Consider the following 21,220-nt stretch of genomic DNA (forward strand, 5'->3'; position numbering starts at 1 on the left):
CGGGGATCGAACCTGCAACCCTGAAGTTGCTGGCACGGCCGCTCTACCAACCGAGCTATACCGCCCCATGTCTTTCTTCAACAGTCCTACCAAGTCCACAAGGTGTTCTTGAGCTCTTTAGGGAGTGCACGTTCGTTTGTAGGACGTGTATTCAAGTTTGCCTTAAAACTGTTGGACCCAAGTATCTGGTTTAGCTGATGGGTCGTGCAAATAGTGCAAAAGTATTTGTTTTATTTTGCAACTTTGCAGCTGAGGCGGCCATTAGAGTCCATTCTTTGGCGCTCGGTTGTTTGGTCTTCGAACTGAACCGTTCTGCACCGTTTGGTGGAAATGAGGCCTCAGTTGTTGCTGGATAGATCCTCCGTGCGCACGTCCGCGCACGTTTAACTCAGTCAGGCAGTCCGTGTCGACGGCCCGCGAGATCGCCAGAAGGGATGAACGTGTTGAGCCTCAGCTCCATTTGATGCGGACGTTCACGCCGCATCTCCTGCGGGCACGGCGCCGCGTTCGCCTAATGAACAGGAAATGGAGTTTAGCGCCAGTCTAAATAAACAAATGTGAGTGTTTTCTTTTCTCACGTACTTGAGGAGGAGCAGGACGAGGGCGCCGCTCATCTCCTTCACCTTTCGCTGCAGTAAAAAAACAAAAAAACGTCTTCAGTTCTGCGGCGGCGTGAATTGTCGCAGTGAGAGGTGAAGTGTTTTGCTCCGGGGGCCGTTTGCTCGTAAAGTTGAGCGCCGGTTTGTTTTTGCACATGTGACACCGTGCCGCCTTTGACGGGAACGATCCGTCACTTGAAGCACGCTCTTATTCCTCTAAACGTTTTGTCCCCCCCCCCCCCCCGCGTCATTAATGAAGTTCTGCATTCAAAGCGTCACAATGTGAACCCTGTGTGTTTGCGGTCCCATGGCGCTCGTCCCTCACTCTTTCATTTCGGAGTCTCAGCGCATCCTGGAGTGGAGGTCAATGAGGGGTCTATTGTTTGCCGTGTCAGGAGGTTAATACCTGAAAGAAGCACAGCAAACATGCCCCCCCCGCTTGTCGCCCCCCCCCCCCCCTTTTCACTCTTCGTTTCCGTCCCGTTCTAGACTGTTCTTTCTTTTTTTCTTTTTTTGGGGGATTTAGCAAAGAATGCTGACAGAGCCTGGCTTTAATAGTGCCTCCTCATCTTGGAGAAAAGAAGAACTCAACTATCTGAGCAAACTTCTTCCCCAAGCCCCCCACAACCCCACCTTGACAGCGCTGCATTTGAAGACTAATCGTTTTTTCTCATGCAAAGCATGCTGTTTTAAGAGGGGGAGAGAAGGGGGGGGCTGTGTTTTAACAATACTCCACAGGGAATGAGGAACAGGGTTTTGGGGATGGAATAAGGGGAGGTGGGCTGTGTGTGTGTGGGGTGGGGTGGGGGTGGGGGGGGGATTCCTCTCTCCTTTTTCTCTGTAGACAAAGCCCAGTTCCTTTCAGGTCTCCATGGGAGGGAGGGGGCGCGGCGTGCAGGATGAAGCGCATCCAAGTTCCTTGAAAGAGAGGGAGACATTTTCAATGACAGTTTGTCATCGTGCTCTATGAACTTCTCGGCGAAACGTGGGGGCGGCCTTCTGCTGCTGACAGGCCAGGGGAAGGGCGGAAAAAAGTTGCGGAGGAGAAGAACGGAGGCCCCCAAAACGTCTACACTGGTGTTTTTATTAAAGGAGGGGCGGGAGGGGGGGGCGACATTCTTTGGAAGTATATCTTATTCATGAAGAAAAGCCAGGTTGGACTTCCTAAAGAATTCATTATATGGCAGATGCCGGTTGCAGTGCGCCACGTTGTAAAGCCTCCCCCGGTGCAAGGAGAGGCCTGACCGGCGAGAAGGCATCCATTTGTCAAAGGTGCCGGACCGGACCCCTTTTTTCTCCCACTCCTCGACACTTTCCCCATCCGCTCTCGGACTCATTGTCCGGGCCCACGCAGGACATTAGTCACCGCCATGCCCAGCGGCCCGCGGGCGGGGAGGGGGGGCCTCAGCCCTGCGAGTCCGAGGGGGGGGGGGGGGGGGGGGGGGGGGTTGGGAGGGTGAGAGCATGGCGAGGAAAATGTGGGTCGGAAGCAAAGTGAGGAAGATGAAATGTAGGAGTGTGTGTGCGTGTGTGTGTGTGCGTGTGTAGACGACCACTCTTACACTCCTAGCTCTACCTCAGGGCTCAGTGTGTAAGCCCCTGTCTACCCCCCACTCCCACCCCAAAGCTGCTTTCACAAAGAGATTTACAAGACAGGTCTCCGGTGTGTTTCACTGCCCTGCATGATAAATGCTGGGCTTGGAGTGTGTGTGTGCGTGTGTGTCTCAAAATCCTGACCTTTCTTGTCTTTCCGAATGAAATTCTGCTGCGTTATTAGCGATCCGAGCAGGCCCCCGTAAGAAAGGACCCCTCGGTGCTATACCCTCCTGAGAACCATCGTCCTCTGTGGTGGACATTGGTTTGTTTTTAGTCTAATACTCCTGTTAGAGTTACATATTTTGGAAAAAAAAGTATTCTAAACATGTCCACTGCAGAGGACACTGGGACTCACGCGTGTGTGAAAGTATTCCGCACATAACAGGTACAAGGATCCCGTTAGCTTTTAGAATTATTTATAAAGCTCGGCTTTTGTGCGGCTCTGTGTCTGTCTCCTCCCATTACGGGCTACCTGCCCTCCCCTTTTTTCGTCCCCAAATACTCCCCTCGACCCCCTCACTGTGTAAGGTGGGAGGGAACCCCATAAGACATAAACCCACAGGAACAGGAACCATCATTCCTTTGCGTTTTGGGGTCCAAGACCTTATACGAGCCATGAATGAAAATTCTTCTCACCCCAGTTATTAATGATAACCTTCCCCTTGCACAATAAAGCGTAATGAGAAAACAATCCGCAAAGTCAAGAAGGTTGCAGAAATAGGATTGATTAATGAGGCGAGGCACCTTCAGGCTTGTGTTTTGTGGTTACAGCACCACCTGTTGCTTTGATGGCAGCACATGTCAAACTGTAAATCACTTTAGTGACACCCAGCATGCAATACAGATATCCTCAAAAGGCCTTTTTCCACCACAGGAACTTTTACGTTTTACCTGCTAAAAGAAACACCGCGGCCCCTGCGTTTCCACCAAAAACTACCTGGGTATATAAAGTTCTACAGGAACTATTTTAGTACCCGGTAAAGGTTCCTACCGGAACTTAACAGGACTGTGCTATCAAACGCTGATTGGTTGGACACAATTGGGGCGAGGGTTTGAAACTTTGGGCACCTAACGATTTGATCCAAATCTGATTCCTGGGGTGACGATTCTATTCAGAATCGATTCTTGATTCTTGATGCAAACCGATTCTCGCAATGTATTATTTGGTATAATAATTATAATGAAACTTTTTCAAACAGGAAAATTGATTCCTATTAAAAATATAAAAATGTATTTTATTTTTTAAATTGATTTTTGAAAACTATGAATCGATTTAGGATCAGGATGGATAAGAATCGCAATTCGGATATGAAACGACTTTTGTGTGCACTCCTATTTTGTGTTCCACTTTGTATTCAAAATTTCAGGTCTCCGTTAGAGTATGGGGGACCACTTTTTTTGTTTATTATTTCTTGTGTATTTGTATTACCACATGCTTGATAACAGAGAAAGAAGAACGATAGAACTTTTGAGTTGCAGGAATGTTTGTACGTCTGAACGCTGATTAGTAGAACTATCTTGTAGTGTTTTTACTCAGCCGTTTAAGATAGTATATATTCAGTTTAATGTGTATTCTTTTGTTAAATGCTGTAAAAGTGTACAGGGACACGCTGTTTGTGTAGTTATAAACCTCAACCCGAGTGACTGAATGTTAATGCCAGCAGGCTAAGGCTAACTCTGCGGTAATGTTGTTGCTGTGAGATGAAAACTGATATTATCATTTCTATATTGTTTACAGCTAGAATTGATCATTCATCATTTACTAAGGCGGTGACTTTTTGCCTGTTAGACACTTTTGGACAAAAGCATGACTTTTGATGTAAAATTTGCTACACTTTGTTTTTCAATCAAGTCGTTTTGTTTATTATTGCATTGTGATTTATTAACTTACACTTTAGTAAAATAAATATGACAGAAGGGCCTCAAATTGTATAGTAGAACCTCGACTAATGAACTTAATTGGTTCTTGAACAGTTAGTAAATAGAAAAGTTGATATTTTAAAGAAGATTTCTCCATAGGAAACAATGTAAACATGAATAATGGCTTCAAGCTTGTTCTTAATGTGCAATTGAAGGCTATTCTATTCATATTTCAGTAAACATTTGTACACTTTGAACACAATACAAAGTACATACTGTACATCAAACAAACATAACAAGATCAACTTTCTACCTATTAACAAAGCCAAAACAACAACAACTGGCTGAACTGTCCTCATTTGCAGTACCTTGTCACTAGCTTTGTGGTGCACTCACAGTTTGAAATCACTAATTCCTTAACTTTAAAGGCCTACTGAAATGAAATTTTTTATTTAAACGGGGATAGCAGATCTATTCTATGTGTCATACTTGATCATTTCGCGATATTGCCATATTTTTGCTGAAAGGATTTAGTATAGAACAACGACGATAAGATCGCAACTTTTGGTATCTGATAAAAAAAAGGCTTGCCCCTACCGGAAGTAGCGTGACGTAGTCAATTGAACATATACGCAAAGTTCCCTATTGTTTACAATGATGGCCGCATGAAGTGAGAGAGATTCGGACCGAGAAAGCGACGATTTCCCCATTAATTTGAGGCGAGGATGAAATATTTTTAATGAGGAAAGTGCAAGTGAAGGACTAGTGGGGAGTGGAAGATGCTGTGAGAGCCGGGGGTGACCTGATATTCAGCTGGAAATGACTACAACAGTAAATAAACACAAGACATATATATACTCTATTAGCCACAACACAACCAGGCTTATATTTAATATGCCACAAATTAATCCCGCATAAAAACACCTAGGTGTTTGTTATGCTAGCTCCTAGCTACTAGCTCGAGCTAGTTATAGCTCGAGCGGGTAATATGGACGGGATCCTGTATATATAACCCGCCAATACAATTCAAACACCTGCACAACACACACACTCACTCAGCCCAAACAACCGTTCACCTAACCCAAGGTTCATAAAGCTTATATATTTAATCAAAGTTACGTACATGACACGCAAGTACTGGCAAGCAATCAAATGTTTGGAAGCGCGCGGGTGGGACCTGATATTCAGCTGGGAATGACTACAACAGTAAATAAACACAAGACATATATATACTCTATTAGCCACAACACAACCAGGCTTATATTTAATATGCCACAAATTAATCCCGCATAAAAACACCTAGGTGTTTGTTATGCTAGCTCCTAGCTCCTAGCTACTAGCTACTAGCTCTAGCTAGTTATAGCTCGAGCGGGTAATATGGACGGGATCCCGTATATATAACCCCCCAATACAATTCAAACACCTGCATAACACACACACTCACTCAGCCCAAACAACCGTTCACCTAACCCAAGGTTCATAAAGCTTATATATTTAATCAAAGTTACGTACATGACACGCACGTACGGGCAAGCAATCAAATGTTTGGAAGCGCGCGGGTGGGACCTGATATTCAGCTGGGAATGACTACAACAATAAATAAACACAAGACATATATATACTCTATTAGCCACAACACAACCAGGCTTATATTTAATATGCCACAAATTAATCCTAATGCTAGCTCCTAGCTCCTAGCTACTAGCTCGAGCTAGTTATAGCAAGCGATCAAATGTTTGGAAGCGCAGCTGTGTACTCACGTTATCGCAACTGTGTATCCAAATCAAAGTCCTCCTGGTAAGAGTCTCTGTTGTCCGAGTTCTTCCATCTTGACTGCATCTTTCGGGAATGTAAACAAAGAAGCGCCGGCTGTGTACGTGTTGTTGCTGACTTCCCTCGCAAAAAAGACACTTCGCACCGACAACTTTCTTCTTTGCTTGCTCAGCTTCTTTCTCCATAATGCAATGAACAAATTGCAACAGATTCACCAACACAGATGTCCAGAATACTGTGGAATAATGAGATGAAAACAGAGCTATTTCGTATTGACTTCAATGGTGTCCGAATACTTCCGTTTCAATGATTGACGTCACGCGCATACGTCAACCCTCAGAGGCGTTTCGAACCGGAAGTTTAGCGGGAAATTTAAAATTGCACTTTATAAGTTAACCCGGCCGTATTGGCATGTGTTGCAATGTTAAGATTTCATCATTGATATATAAACTATCAGACTGCGTGGTCGGTAGTAGTGGCTTTCAGTAGGCCTTTAACAGCCAGGTCGCTACAATGATTAGGAATAAACAATTAAATCCACATGTTGCCTAAACCCTTTCGGTCTGCAACATTTTCAATTTATGAATGTACAACTGTTTGTTCATGTAAAACTGTTTGTTTATTTTGTTGACCACTGACCGAAGAAATAATAAACTAATAAACTAAACTATACATTAACTTTTCGGTTAATTTTCTTGGCGTGCAGCAAAAGGGAAAGTGGCCTAGTGGTTAGAGTGTCCGCCCTGAGATCGGTAGGTTGTGAGTTCAAACCCCGGCCAAGTCATACCAAAGACTATAAAAATTGGACCCATTACCTCTCTGCTTGGCACTCAGCATCAAGGGTTGGAATTGGGGGTTAAATCACCAAAAATGATTCCCGGGCACGGCCACTGCTGCTGCCCACTGCTCCCCTCACCTCCCAGGGGGTGATCAAGGGTGATGGGTCAAATGCAGAGAATCATTTCGCCACACATAGTATGAGTGTGACAATCATTGGTTCTTAAACTTTTAACTTTTTTGAACTCATATTTAGCTAACAAAACATTGTAAAAAGGCTAACATTTAATTTCAATTATAAAGCTCTCAAAGTAACTCTTAGCACAAAAGCTAACTACTGATTGAGCACGGAGATCAATCAGCTCGCCCACAATAGATATGATGCGCTGCGAAGTACACAATGAGTGGATGAAATGTTCGTACACGGAGACAAGGTTCGTACACTAAAAGCATAAGTTTATACAATGAGGGCTTGACGTTTTGCTTGATGGCGGCCGTGTTTTTCAACTAATCCTGCTCATATTTTGCACTCGTGCTATGTAATCCCATAAATGTACGTATTACATTGGGTGGGAGTTGGGCTAAACTCTCTAGAGTAGAGCTGTGTGAGAAATTTCAAGTCAATCAGACCTGAGGGTTTTATTAACAGCACCCCTTTGTGGTGGTGTACCTTTCAGAAACACGGAAGGGGGGCATGTTTCGACAAATGTTCACCTTTTTGTGTTCAGTGGTTCAGGAGTACACTACCATTCAAAAGTTTGGGGTCACCCAAATAATTTTGTGGAATAGCCTTAATTTCTAAGAACAAGAATAGACTGTCGAGTTTCAGATGAAAGTTCTCTTTTTCTGGCCATTTTGAGCGTTTAATTGACCCCACAAATGTGATGCTCCAGAAACTCAATCTGCTCAAAGGAACGTCAGTTTTGTAGCTTCTGTAACGAGCTAAACTGTTTTGAGATGTGTGAACATGATTGCACAAGGGTTTTCTAATCATCAATTAGCCTTCTGAGCCAATGAGCAAACACATTGTACCATTAGAACACTGGAGTGATAGTTTCTGGAAATGGGCCTCTATACACCTATGTAGATATTGCACCAAAAACCAGACATTTGCAGCTAGAATAGTCATTTACCACATTAGCAATGTATAGAGTGTATTTCTTTAAAGTTAAGACTAGCATATTAAACAGTGGGCTTTCTAAAAATTGGGGAAGGTTTGTGTCATGTTTGTCCTCAAACAAAAAACGTAGTAAAACAAAAACAATATTTTCCCCCCATCTTTTTCCATTCTCAATCCTGTTTTAAAAATGCTCCAGGGAGCCACTAGGGCGGCGCAAAAGAGCGGCATGCGGGTTGCTGTCCCCTGTCTTAGACAAACTGCATGTGGAACTGTCCTTTTTTAGCAGGGAAAATCTGTCAAAAATGATTCAACTCAAAAATCAGAAGAACGTATTTTTCTCACAAGGTCACACTTCACCTAAAAAAGTTACTCTTGACCCCTCCTCATATGGCCTCCATTACTGGGTAATCCTCCAGCGTCTCCCTCCCTGCTCCTAGCACGCACCGAAGCAGGATGAAGGTTGGAGTGTGTTTGCGAGGGGTTTATGTTAATGTCGCTTTTATTGAAACAAGCTGCGATGCGATTATAGCGCCGCATGCTACGTACGGGCGAGCTCGCCGTCTGCCTCTGGCGCGGACGATCAATGCAAACAAGCTAACGTGGGCTAATAAGCCATTAGCGGGCCCATTGTGGGGAAGATCTACATAGCGACTTGTAGACCTGCTCTGTCCTGGAGCGAGGGATGATTGTGCGTGTGAGTGATGAGGCCGTCCTTTTCGCCAGTCAGGAGATGTGACCGCGATTACGCCGCTCGCTTCCTCTGATGTCATCCATCGCTAAGTGGCAACGGGTGAACTTATTATCCCTGTCTTAACTTCCAGCGCCGAGCCAGCTGCTCTCCATGCTTCCCAATTAACCTCAACCTCCCCCTGCCTTCATTAAGACCCCCGCCTTCCTCTTCCTCCTCGTCAGCCTTGTTTACCCACAGAGGTGTGCTTCAGCTCCACATTTATGGAAGGCAAACAAGTAAAAACATCCAAATGTTTGTTTAGGGGTTCTGTAATGACATTCTTGCTGCTCCTTTTTGATGTTGGGGATTTTCAGGACGGTTCTGCCAACTCGGGGAAGTTTCGAAATCCAAAGTATGCAGCTGCGTGTTTTTGATGAGTTTGTTTCCGATGAGTAACAGTGTGTGTTTCTCTCTCAAATCCCCTGAGACTCTGTGTGTGTGTGTGTGTGTGTGTGTGTGTGTGTGCGTGTGTATTCTACAAGTTGGCGTCGAGGGACGGGCGAAGGTTGGCGGGGGAGTGAAGTGTAACGTAGCTGATATGAAAGCAAAGGGAAAGCGTCGTCTCCAAAGTCTGCGGGACTCCATCTGAGCCGCGCTCGCCTTTTGATGTCACACCTCGCCTGCCATCGGCTCAACGCCGCCGAGTGGAGGAGTCGCACTCCGTGCTGCCATCCGGCACAGCAACCACTTCCACCCCGTGTGGGTTTTTGCCTTTGAAATGAGCCCGCGTGCACGACCCCGGGAGCCTATTCACTTTGTTTGCGCAAGCAGCAGCCTCAGTGTGTTCATGGGAAATTGTTTACAGTCGCCCACCGCGAGGTGCGGAAATGGCGAAAAACCGCCAATAATGGACACATGCACAAAAATCCCTAAAAAAGGACTGTTTTTGATACTCTGAACCAGGGGTCCTCAAGAACTGTTGTCTAAGAGATGTTTTCATCATTACAAAATAGTTAAATAAATAATGAAAGATATAATTCTGATAACAAAAATAATGTTTTGATAAAAACAATGTTAATTATAGATATTACTATTCACCCTGACTGAAATTTAAATCTGGTCCCGTTGTTCATAGAGCAAGCATAATTATTTATTGAGCTATCCAGACACTCACAACATATCCCCTCCAATTATAAGAAGTATTCTTTAAAACTGCAAGGTTTCATGAAAAAATTTTTCTTCATTTTTTAAATTTATTTGGGCGATTTTTATAAGTCAAAGGCTTTGTTGGATAGAATTTGGCTCGTAGGTGTCCAGTTCTAAACCCTGTAATCTGCTTCGCATAGTTGTCAAACATTAGACATTATTCAACTTTTTTTTTTAAAATTTTTTTTTTTAATATATATTTAAAATGTGTTTCTATTTTTAGTTTTTTTAAATGTTGAATTTTTTTTTTTTTTTTAACACATTTTACATTGAATTTGTACACATTAGAAAACACAATATTATTAAAAAAATATTATTAAAAATAAAATAAAATGATAGAAAACACAATCCATCCATTTCCTACCGCTTGTCCCTTTTTCAGGGTCGCGGGGGGTGCTGGAGCCTATCTCAGCTGCATTCGGGCGGTATGAAAATAAAGTTAAGTGAAGTTATACCAGCTACAATGTTGACATTTTGTCCAAAAGACTGCACTACAAAAAAAGTTATTTAAAGGTCCTTTATTACACAAAATTGACATGTTATTGTTTTCAAAATGAATGTGTACATTTTTGAGCACATAAAGTGAGGACAACTCTTAACATCTCCCTCAATCGTTTGCTCCACTTTCAGGCGACGTTTTTTAGGGAGGAACACACTCCTTCCTCAGGCTTTGCTACACATTTTAAAATGTAGCTTTTAGCTCTGCCTAAATATCTGTCAGCAAGCGACAGACTAACTAAGTTTGACCATTGCGTTGTTCTTCAGTGAATAGGCTGACTTGATGCTAAAATGTGAAATTAATGTTAGCATGTTGCTCACATAAGCGTGCTAGCGTTGCTAACATTTGTAAGCACCTGTCCCACTTCTTAAAGGGAAAGTGCATTTTTTTTTAGAATTGTGTCTATCATTCACAATTCTGATGTAAGACAAGAACACATACGTTTTTCTCTTTTTTATGCACTTTAACTCGTAAATAAACATTAGCAAAAATTCCAGCTAACAAAGAAGCCAATTTGAGTTGCTCTATTCCGCCTATAAAGTGCTCTAATAAAATGCATAAACCTCTATCTAGGTTTTATACACATGCTGTAAGTATACATGTAATGTAGTAACAGGCACATTCATGACAACATTTCATTTGTACGTGTTTTGTTAATTAATTTTACAGACGCATCACAACGTTCACTATTTCCTACAACAACAACAGCAACAACACTTTTGTAACAGACAACAAACATAATAAAACAAACACACTTATAGTACAATGTCTGCTCTCACTGAGATGACGACTGATGGATTGTTACTATATTCCCATTTGGATAAATTATTAAGTATAATCATCACAAAGGGTTAAAAAAAAGGTGGGTGCAAACAAGCGCCTTTTCGTGTTCTTCTCACCATCTCCAGGTCTATGTTGGCTGTCAATAATGACCAACTTTTCGGTTTATGTCCACATCCTTCTACTATCCGGGTGAGAGGCATGATTTACAATCTAGAATTAACTTTCACCAGCTCAGAGGCAAGAGAGCAGCTCACCATAGCAGCATAGCTCTCTGTGATTAATGTGCAGCTAAAAGTAGGTCCTTAATGTGAGCGCTTATAATAACAATATCGCTAACACTTGGTTAATATTCAGGACACGACATGTAAATTGAGTATTGTTGGCGCTTTGGGATGTTTTTTTCGTGGGTTTTATGAGCGCAATAGGCGCAAAGATGTCATGACTGCCATTATTTCCATTGTTTGCTTACTTTGCTAGGGTTCATTTACGAGTTAGAATGCATAAAAAAGAAAACCATATGTCTACTTGTGAATGATAGGCAAAATAAAAAAATAAAAATTCCAGTCCCCCTTTATTTTACATTGTTGTATGTGATCTATATTATTTAAGTTAAAGTTAAAGTACCACTGATAGTCACACACACTACTGCATTTGACCCATCCCCTTGTTTCACCCCCTGGGAGGTGAGGGGTGCAGTGAGCAGCAGCGGTGGCCGCGCTCGGGAATCATTTGGTGATTGGGTCCCATTTTCATAGTCTTTGGTATGACTCGGCTGGGGTTTGAACTCACAACCTACCGATCTCATTACATACAGACACACAAAATGACACAAATCTTGTTGAAAAATACTGCTATATTCTTTTGAAAACCAACTTTCTCTGTGTAGTACATTTCGTTTTGCCCAATTTTGAGTTGAGGAATTATGCCAAACACAAATGTCCACCACAGAGGACGCAGGTTTCTTAGGAGGGTTTTGGATCCAAGCGATGTTTTTCCGTACAAGACCGAACTAGAGGCAGCGGCTGTGTTTTTTTCTGTGGTTAGTTGAGGAGAAAGTCTGTAGTGTGTAGTTTATTTGGACCATATAGCCCCTCCCACACGACATGTCGGCTCACGGATGGCGTGCTGACAGAGTGACCTTATTCTAAGGAATGTTCATCCCGTCTCCTGAAAGATAAGGTGAACGTGCACGTTTAACAGAGTCATCCCTTTCAGCGCGCGCGGAATTCGTAACCCGCCGTTACCCCCTGGACGTCTTCCCATCCGCACAGGAAGTGGAACATTAAAGCCGTGCCATTCCTAGTTTGGCCCCCTCCCGCCTCCTTGTTTTTTCTCTCTCTCTGCATTCCTCCGCCTGGCTCAGCTCAGCCTCATTCGACATTCCTTTACATCCTGATTGCTTTGCCCTCCCCGCTCATTTCTTGTTTGGGTCCGGCTTTATCACGGCAGAGCCAAACAGCGAGACAACTTCATCTCATCCAATTTGGAACCCTTTAATGCGCTTTAAATGGCGCGGCCCGGGGGCCAGCGCGGGAATTAATAAGAGCCAATCAAGCTCGCCGCTGGTGCATCTAGTCCGGTCTGGAAGTAAACATTATGACTTCTTGAGCAGGGGATTCGGAGGCTAGCGCTTGATGAATTGTGGCGGAGCGCGGGAAGGGCTAATTTCTCACTTAGCCATCTTGATGGGGCGAGCTAATAGGCCTCGCTTTGCCTGGCTGATTGTCTGCCGCCTTTATTATTGCGCATTATCGCGCTGCCCCCTGGCTGTTGTCGGGCTTTGGCCTCGGAGACGCTCGCTCCCGCCATTAATCACGCCGCGCTGCTCAGACACGTATGCCGATGACTCACGGGAGTGAATGAAAGTGCAAGTAGACAAATTCAAGATGTCTAATGGAGGGAAAACAACTTGGCTAATGACTTAACCTGTAGCTTCATGCAGCACACTGCACCTCAAACTAGTTTTTTTTTTAACTGATTTGATCCTTTTTATTTTTTATCAGCTTTGCTTCCACACATCTGAAAAGCTTTTTTGAAATAATGAATAGCGATGTCCCGGTACAACTTTTTGACTTGAGTAGTGGCTCAAACCGATATTAATCCGATATTAGCACAAATCATCAGTGGTGGGCCAGCAAGGCCTTCTCTGCTGGCCTAACATAACCAAAAATCATGATCATAATTAAAGATAAAAGTATTTTTTTATTTAGTTTCCCTAAATATCTAAAAGTATTCATATTCTCTTCATGTCATATTATGCTCCCGGATCCTTTAGAATCAACAATTCGGGCGTCTTTGCACTGTAAGTGAACGGACACATAGAGGTGATAGACAATTGCGATAGCCAATCAGATCACGAGTTGTTGTCAGTAATGCCTTCTAGCTGGCCTAACGCTCTAATTGGATACTCACTTGGGAGTCCCAAGTGAGTATCCAATCACAAGTTGCGAAAACAGGAGGTGGCACCGTAACCATAGAAAGCCACAGAAAACTCACCGGTACAATAACCACAAAGATAAAGTGTTTGTCTTACACCTAGTAATCCGCTGCGGACAGATGAAGCCAAGCAATGCAGGTTTAGCGAGCGTTGTGCGCTCCCGCGAAGGAAATACATTTTTGGCAGGGATCACATTTTGGCACAACACTGGCGGCGAAATGGTATGCACTTTCACACGAATCAACCGACTACGACGGTACCACTGGCTTATACGGCATCGGATGGGTGCTACAAATTGTGAGTTCAAATATTTTATTTCTTTTTTTTTCCATGTTTCATTTTTTTTATACAGTTATTTTATTTTTGACAGTACCAAGTAAGATATGTTTTAATTGCTGAAGCGGGTTTATTGAATGTTAAATGTGCCGAAAAATAAACCCTTTTGTACACTGTTGTTTAATTCACAGTAGTGTGCAAGTGTGTTTCTGTATGGTATCTCCAGCCGTGTCCATGTGATGACATGAATTACGGTATTTTGAGAGGTGAAGACAGACTAAGTAGGACATCACTGAAGGCCTAGCTGAGAAACGCACAGCCCGCCACTGCGAATCAAACATACTTTTATTCAGCTGTGGTGTAGAATGTTAGAAAAGGTTTGATCAAGAGAAATTCAATCAATCAATCAATCCAAGTTTATTTATATAGCCCTTAATCACAAGTGTCTCAAAGGGCTGCAATTATTCAAACAGAGAACAATGGTTTGAAAAACACTAACCATTTATTATTAACTGTCTGGAATTGACGTATGCTGGAAACTGCACTTTTGGGGGAATTTTAGATCTCATTCACAATCCTTATGAGAAACCAGTAAAAAAATGTATGCATTCTAACGCTATTGAAGTCAGCTAACAATGGAATCATTGGGATTCGCTCTACTCCGCCTATAAACGCTCTAAAAACACCCCAAAACCTCCATCAGCGTTTCATATACGCGCTGTAAGTATATACTGTATGTATTTGTATTAACAGGTATATTCATAATAACATGTAATATTGAAGTATTGAAGTATGCTCATTTTAAGCATACGGCACGCATTAATTTCACAACTTTCACAAACTCAGAGGTGATGCAGCAGCTGCTCAGTGCTGTATGTCAATAGCGGCATAAGCTTGTTAGCTCTCTGTGATCAAGGCGCCGCTAAAAGTAGTTAGTCTGCGTTTCCGCTTATAACCACAATATCGCAGCCAGGTCACGACATGTTAATGGAGTGTTGTTGGCAATTTAGGCAATCAATTCAAACACATGCAAAGAGTAAGTGGTACTGTTGCGCTTGTAGCTTGAAAACAAGACAACTTGAAGTATCGTTTGACACACAAAAACGTGTGCGTCGTTTATTCCTCCAAAACTAGAATGAATGCCTAAATCACACACACTCAAAAATGGCGGGAACAACAATCCCCCACCTTTGGGAGAATCTCCTGACGGCCACTTAAAGGGGCCGCACCGAATTACTCGTTCTTAACTGCATATATGAATGCGAAACAAGAACAACATTGTTATGTGCACAATCGAACAATACAGTGAATAATGTTGACAAAGTCAAGTAACAGGTGTGGTGAATTATGTCCTTAAATCAACCGCTTCAGTACCATGATTTTTGTATTACTAACAATTTTGCCCGGCTTTTGTATTTCGTCTCAGGTATTGTCCGGCCTAACGTTGCACATAACAAGTTATTCCGTTTGCCTGCCTACCATGCTGCGGGATCAGTTGCCCAAACAATGAATCCTACCTTAGGCTTAAGACCCCTCCTGATTAGTGATTACAAACAGCTGCATACTGCAGCCTCTTTGATTTGAGTAAAAAGGGACGTATTCAACACAAAACAGATGTAACAAAATAAGAGCAGAGCAAATAATGGAAAACGACACAAAAAGCAAACCCTGTCATGTGGAGCAGGACAAGAGAAACTTGCCAGTGCCAGCACTTTGATAAAGAAGGTGAGAAACACTATGACAATAATCGTGATAAATTTCAGGTCAACCAAGGTTGTGACAGTTTGACCCCACACTGTCACTGTTTGACCTTTGGACTTCCTCACAAACCGTGCACATTTGTTGGGAAGCTCAACATGGACAAACTACAAACATTCAATCTTGTTAGCTAGTGAAAAGCATGTGCTCAACAAACAAATTGTTACCTGTCACCCACCATGGCTCTGAACAGTTGACTAAAAGAGTCAGGGTGGGGTTGAGGGCTTTATATAGGTGAACACACCTGCATTCACTAATTAGGCCAAATTTGGGTCGAACCATGATTATCAAAAGCTGGGTATTACAGAAGGACACTGGACATTTGAAAGTTGTGTTGTCTAAAGCCTGAATATACTGTGTACAAAAATGACTGCTCTACACATGCAAAAGTACTATGTGAATACTTTTTAGACATGTGATGGTTATTTATGGTGTAATTTGCAAAATAACTGTTTTCTTAATTCCCCCTGTCAAATTGGTCCCAGCTAGTGGGCGGAGCTATGGGCTATTTAAGTTGGAAAATGCCGTTTTTCGGACGGTCTGCTGTTGGTCACTGCCAGAGGAGGTTCTCTGTCCTGAGCAGGAGTTTCGGTCTCCATGCATCATCTACTGAGATTGTAGGTGCTTTGTTTTCCTGTCATTGTTCACCTTTTGACATTTTTTGGGGATTTCAATAAATGTTTGTAAACGGTTACCAACTGCGTGCCTTTCCATCCTTGATTTGAAAATCCGGTTTGCAAAGGTTACATTACCTTCACCCGAGGCGGGGTGTGACATATGGTGGCAGTGGTGGGATGGCAAGCCGCAGAGTTTACAACAAATCTGGCAGAGGGCAGGCCAGAACTGGTTTGAGATCCCAAGTGTCGAAGGTGGCAATGACAGAGGAGACTGATGAGATGGCTGGTCGAGGGGCCACGGCGATGAGGCTGGACCGGACGACTATGGCTGAGGAGTGTGAAGTTGGATGGAACACAGAGGAGTCTGAAGAAGACGTCAAAGGTTTTGAGAACTCTGGGGCTAGGCGTAAGCAGCATAGGAAGGGTTCTGGGAAGGCTAGGTGGTCTGCTGAGCCACCAAAGACTAAAAGAGTGCTAAGTGAACTTACCCTGGTTAACATGTTCCAAGACTTTTTGATTGGACAGCAACGTAGGGAAGCTATCCTAGTCCGTGAACTCCAGGAGTTAAAAAATGTCTGTACAAGGCCTAGCCTAGATCACTCACTCACTAACCAAAATGCTAACCGTACTACTGATGATAGTCGTTATGAGCAGTCACCCAAACCCAGAACTCGCCCACAGCCAACTCCCAGTCCTCAAGCGTCGCCGTCCAGAGATTCCTTGCCACCTGACCATCATCTCCGACAAGGCCCAAAGATGCTCCCTTTCCAGCAGGGTGAGGACATCGAAAACTTTCTTGTCCGCTTCGAGCGCATCGCTCGCACCTGGGGCTGGCCTCAGTCTGACTGGGCCTGCCGACTTGTTCCACTCTTGACCGGCAAAGCTCTGGATGCCTATTCTGCGATGGAGGAAGATTCTTCCAACGTCTATACTGACCTTAAAGAAGCCCTCCTTGCTAAGTTTGATATCTCTCCTGAGACTTATAGACTCCAGTTCCGGTCAACCTACATTCCCCCTGGTGAATCTCCCAAGGAGACTTACAACAGACTCAAAGGTCTCTACAGAAGATGATCAAGCCAGAGCAGCGTTCCAAAGAAGACATTGCAGAGCTCTTCATTCTGGAGCAAATGCTTCGCATGCTGCCCAACGAAATGAAGACTTGGGTGAAGGAACATGAGCCAGAAGACGGACTTACTGTTGCTAAACTTGCAGGCCAGTACTTGAATGCTCGTAAAGGACTCCGAATGCCAAGGCAGCAGAACAACCGTGTAGCAGCCAAAGGTGCAGCCGACCTGTCACACCAAAGAGGTGTGCAGAAAGCAGGTGGTTATAGCACCTCAGGGGACAACAGACTGCTCCCGAGACAGAGTCCAGTGAAGGATCTCATCTGCTACCACTGCCAACAGCCAGGGCATCGAGCCCCAGTCTGCCCCTTGAAAGGTCCCAAGCTGTCCAGCTTCTGTCATGTTCCCCATCCATCTGTCCCAGCTTCAGTCATGGCACCTGCTCTTGCACCCAATTCTGAACCTGAGGCCAAACCTATCATGGTGCCAGCTTGTGTTAATGGCCGTCCAGTGCAAGCATTGTTGGACACAGGTATCTCCATGACACTGTTGAACCATTCTTTTGTGTCACTTGATAATCTTGACTATCAGCATGCCACAGCCATTCAATGTGTCCATGGTGATCAAAGAATATATCCCGTGGCTGATGTGACCATCGTCATCGATGACCAGGCTTTCTTGCTCCGTGTGGGGGTTCTTGGTCACATGCCCCATGACATGATCTTGGGCAGAGACTTGCCTATTCTGCATGATCTTGTTCATCAGACACACACGCAGAAAGTGAAGTCCAGTTTTATTCCAGCCATTCAAGAGGCTTATCCAGTACTCACCCGTGCCCAGACATCCAAGCTAGGGCTGGAGCCTCTTCCTGACTTGGACCCTTCTCTATGCCAGGGTGGTCAGAAGGGCCCGCCCAAAAGTAAGAGCCAGCGCCGCCTGGAGAAGATCCAAGGTACTCCACTGTTGGGTAATGTGTCAAGCTTGAAACCTGATGAAGAGTGGCAAGTACCTGAAGACATCCGAGAGCTACAGAGAGCTGACGTCTCACTGGCTCCCCTGCTGGCTAAGATGAAAGATGCAAACATCCCCTTGCAGCCAAACCAGGGTTAAAAGTATGTCTTGGAGGATGGAGTTCTGTATGTAGCAGATCAGCCAGAGAATCGCTTGGTGGTCCCTACCCTCTGTAGGCCCCTTGTACTGCATCTTGCTCATTCCTTACCTTGGGCTGGTCATCTTGGGCAAGACAAGACTCTTGCTCGAGTCAAAGCTCGCTTCTTTTGGCCTTTAATGGTCAAAGATGTTATTGAGTACTGTCAAACCTGTCTACAGTGCCAGAAGACCTCTCCGAGACGACCTGAGAAAGCCCCACTACTCCCTCTTCCTCTCATTGATGTTCCTTTCCGGAGGATTGCAATGGATATCGTTGGACCCCTGGAGAAAAGCAGTGGAGGCCATGAATACATCCTTGTCCTCTGTGACTATGCCACCAGATTTCCCGAGGCCTTCCCACTAAGGAGTATCAAGACTCCGAAAGTCATCTCTGCACTTGTACAATTCTTCTCACGAGTAGGAATTCCAGATGAAATAATCACGGATCAAGGAACCAACTTCACCTCAAAGCTCATGAAGCAGCTTCACAAACAACTTGGAATTACTGGCATTCGCACCACCCCCTATCATCCTCAAACTGACGGGTTGGTGGAACGCTTCAACCAAACCCTGAAGTCCATGCTGAGGAAGTTTGTAGACGACACCGGTCGAGACTGGGAGAAATGGCTTCCCTTCTTGCTCTTTGCCTATCGAGAGGTACCCCAAGCCGCTACCGGGTTTTCGCCTTTTGAGCTTCTTTATGGGTTCCCTGTTCAAGGCCCCTTGGACCTCTTGAAGAAATCCTGGGAATCCAAACCACCTGCACCACAAGGGGTTCTTTCTTATGTGCTGCAGATGAGAGACCGGCTGGAGCAATACAGAGCCAAGGCAAGAGAAAATCTTGGAAAGGCCCAGGTGAAACAGAAGACCTGGTATGACCAAAAAGCACGTCACAGGGTGCTACACCCAGGTCATAAGGTCATGCTCTTGCTTCCAACCTCAAGCCATAAACTGCTGGCCCAATGGCAAGGTCCTTACTCCGTGGTCAGACAAGCTGGTCCAGTCACCTATGAGATCTCACATCCGGATAAAGGAAAGGCATCCCAAGTGTACCACATCAACCTTCTGAAGGAATGGAAGGAGAGGAAATCCTCTGTGGAAGGAAAGGATGTCCAGGCCAGTCAAGTACCTACTCAAAGCAAGGAGTTGCAAGAGGAAAAGGTGATGCTGGCACGGGAAGTGAAAATGGAGGATGATGTGGAGGAGACAGATCTGTCTATGCTCACTACACCACAGAAACCTGATGTAGGTCACTTGTCTGCACAATCTGCCCTTAAACTCTTGCAAGTGTGTGAAGAATTCCCAGTATTGTTCAGTGGAAAGCCAGGAAGAACTCCACTAATTGAACATGTCATTCACTTAAAAAACCCAACACCTATCCGTCAGCGCCCATACAGAGTGCCTGAGCGGATGGTGGAGCCCCTCAACCATGAAATCCAAACCATGCTGGATCTAGGAGTGATTGAACCCTCAAACAGTGAGTGGTGTAACCCCATTGTCCTCGTTCCTAAAAAAGACAACACGATACGAGTTTGTAATGACCTACGCAAAGTGAATGCCGTTTCTAAATTTGATGCTTATCCTATGCCACGTATTGATGAACTTCTTGAGAAGCTCGGCAAAGCTGTGTTCATCACCACCCTTGACCTGTGTAAGGGATACTGGCAAGTCCCTTTAAAGAAGGAGTCTAGGGAGTACACTGCCTTCCGTGGACCAAAGGGTCTCCATCATTACACAGTGATGCCGTTCAGACTCCACGGAGCCCCCGCAACCTTTCAGCGGCTAATGGATCGCGCTCTGCAGGGGTGTGGCCAGTTCTCTGCTGCCTATCTTGATGATGTGGTGGTTTTCAGCACTTCCTGGGAAGACCACCTCTCTCACCTGCGTCAAGTCCTGCTCCGGATCCATTCTGCTGGGCTCACTCTTAACACCCAGAAATGTGAGTGGGCCAAAACTGAGGTGTGCTACCTAGGTTACCATCTTGGCAACGGGCAGATACGTCCTCAGGTGGACAAGGTGAAGGCTATCCAAGACAGTCCTAGACCCCGGACAAAGAAGCAGGTCCGGTCATTCTTGGGGCTTTCTGGGTGGTACAGAAGATTTGTGCCCCACTTCTCTACCATCACAGCTCCTCTTGTCGAGCTGACTACCAAAGCATCCTCTAATCCAGTCAAATGGACAGAAAAATGTAAAACTGCCTTCACAAAGGTCAAAGCTATTCTATGCTCTTTCCCGGTCTTACAAAGTCCTGACTTCAACCAGCGATTCCTTGTTCAAGTTGATGCCTCCGGTGTGGGCCTTGGAGCCGTCCTAGCCCAAGGAAAGTAGGACGAGGAACAACGCTTCTATATCTGAGCCGTAAACTGCATCCCAGAGAAACTAGGTACTCTGCCATCAAAAAGGAATGTCTTGCCATCAAGTGGGCATTGGACAGCCTACGTTATTACCTTCTGGGACGGACCTTTGATCTGGAAACGGACCACCGAGCATTGAGCTGGATCAACTCCATGAGGGATAAGAACTCCCGTGTCACCAGATGGTACTTGGCGTTACAGCCCTTTTGCTTCAATATCACACATCGAGCTGGCAAAACTAACTTGCTAGCTGATTACCTGTCTCGTCTCCCTGAACTTGCTGTCGCTGGAGAGGAGGGAGGTAATGTGACAGTTTGACCCCACACTGTCACTGTTTGACCTTTGGACTTCCTCACAAACCGTGCACATTTGTTGGGAAGCTCAACATGGACAAACTACAAACATTCAATCTTGTTAGCTAGTGGAAAGCATGTGCTCAACAAACAAATTGTTACCTGTCACCCACCATGGCTCTGAACAGTTGACTAAAAGAGTCAGGGTGGGGTTGAGGGCTTTATATAGGTGAACACACCTGCATTCACTAATTAGGCCAAATTTGGGTCGAACCATGATTATCAAAAGCTGGGTATTACAGAAGGACACTGGACATTTGAAAGTTGTGTTATCTAAAGCCTGAATATACTGTGTACAAAAATGACTGCTCTACACATGCAAAAGTACT

General features: G+C 44.5%; 1 protein-coding gene and 1 long non-coding RNA gene across 3 annotated transcripts in view; one reads left to right on the forward strand and one right to left on the reverse strand.

Annotated features, from left to right (window-relative positions):
* gli3 (GLI family zinc finger 3) overlaps positions 1 to 21,220 on the forward strand; it is a 164,502-nt gene that overhangs the window by 7,312 nt on the left and 135,970 nt on the right. The window lies entirely within an intron of this gene.
* LOC133630127 (uncharacterized) lies at positions 171 to 15,552 on the reverse strand. The gene is made up of 3 exons (XR_009821196.1): positions 15,522 to 15,552; positions 583 to 629; positions 171 to 511 (listed from the first exon to the last, which is right to left on the reverse strand). It is a non-coding gene; the product is annotated as an uncharacterized LOC133630127 (long non-coding RNA).

This window comes from Entelurus aequoreus, linkage group LG15 (assembly GCF_033978785.1).
Source record: "Entelurus aequoreus isolate RoL-2023_Sb linkage group LG15, RoL_Eaeq_v1.1, whole genome shotgun sequence".
Classification (NCBI taxonomy): domain Eukaryota; kingdom Metazoa; phylum Chordata; class Actinopteri; order Syngnathiformes; family Syngnathidae; genus Entelurus; species Entelurus aequoreus.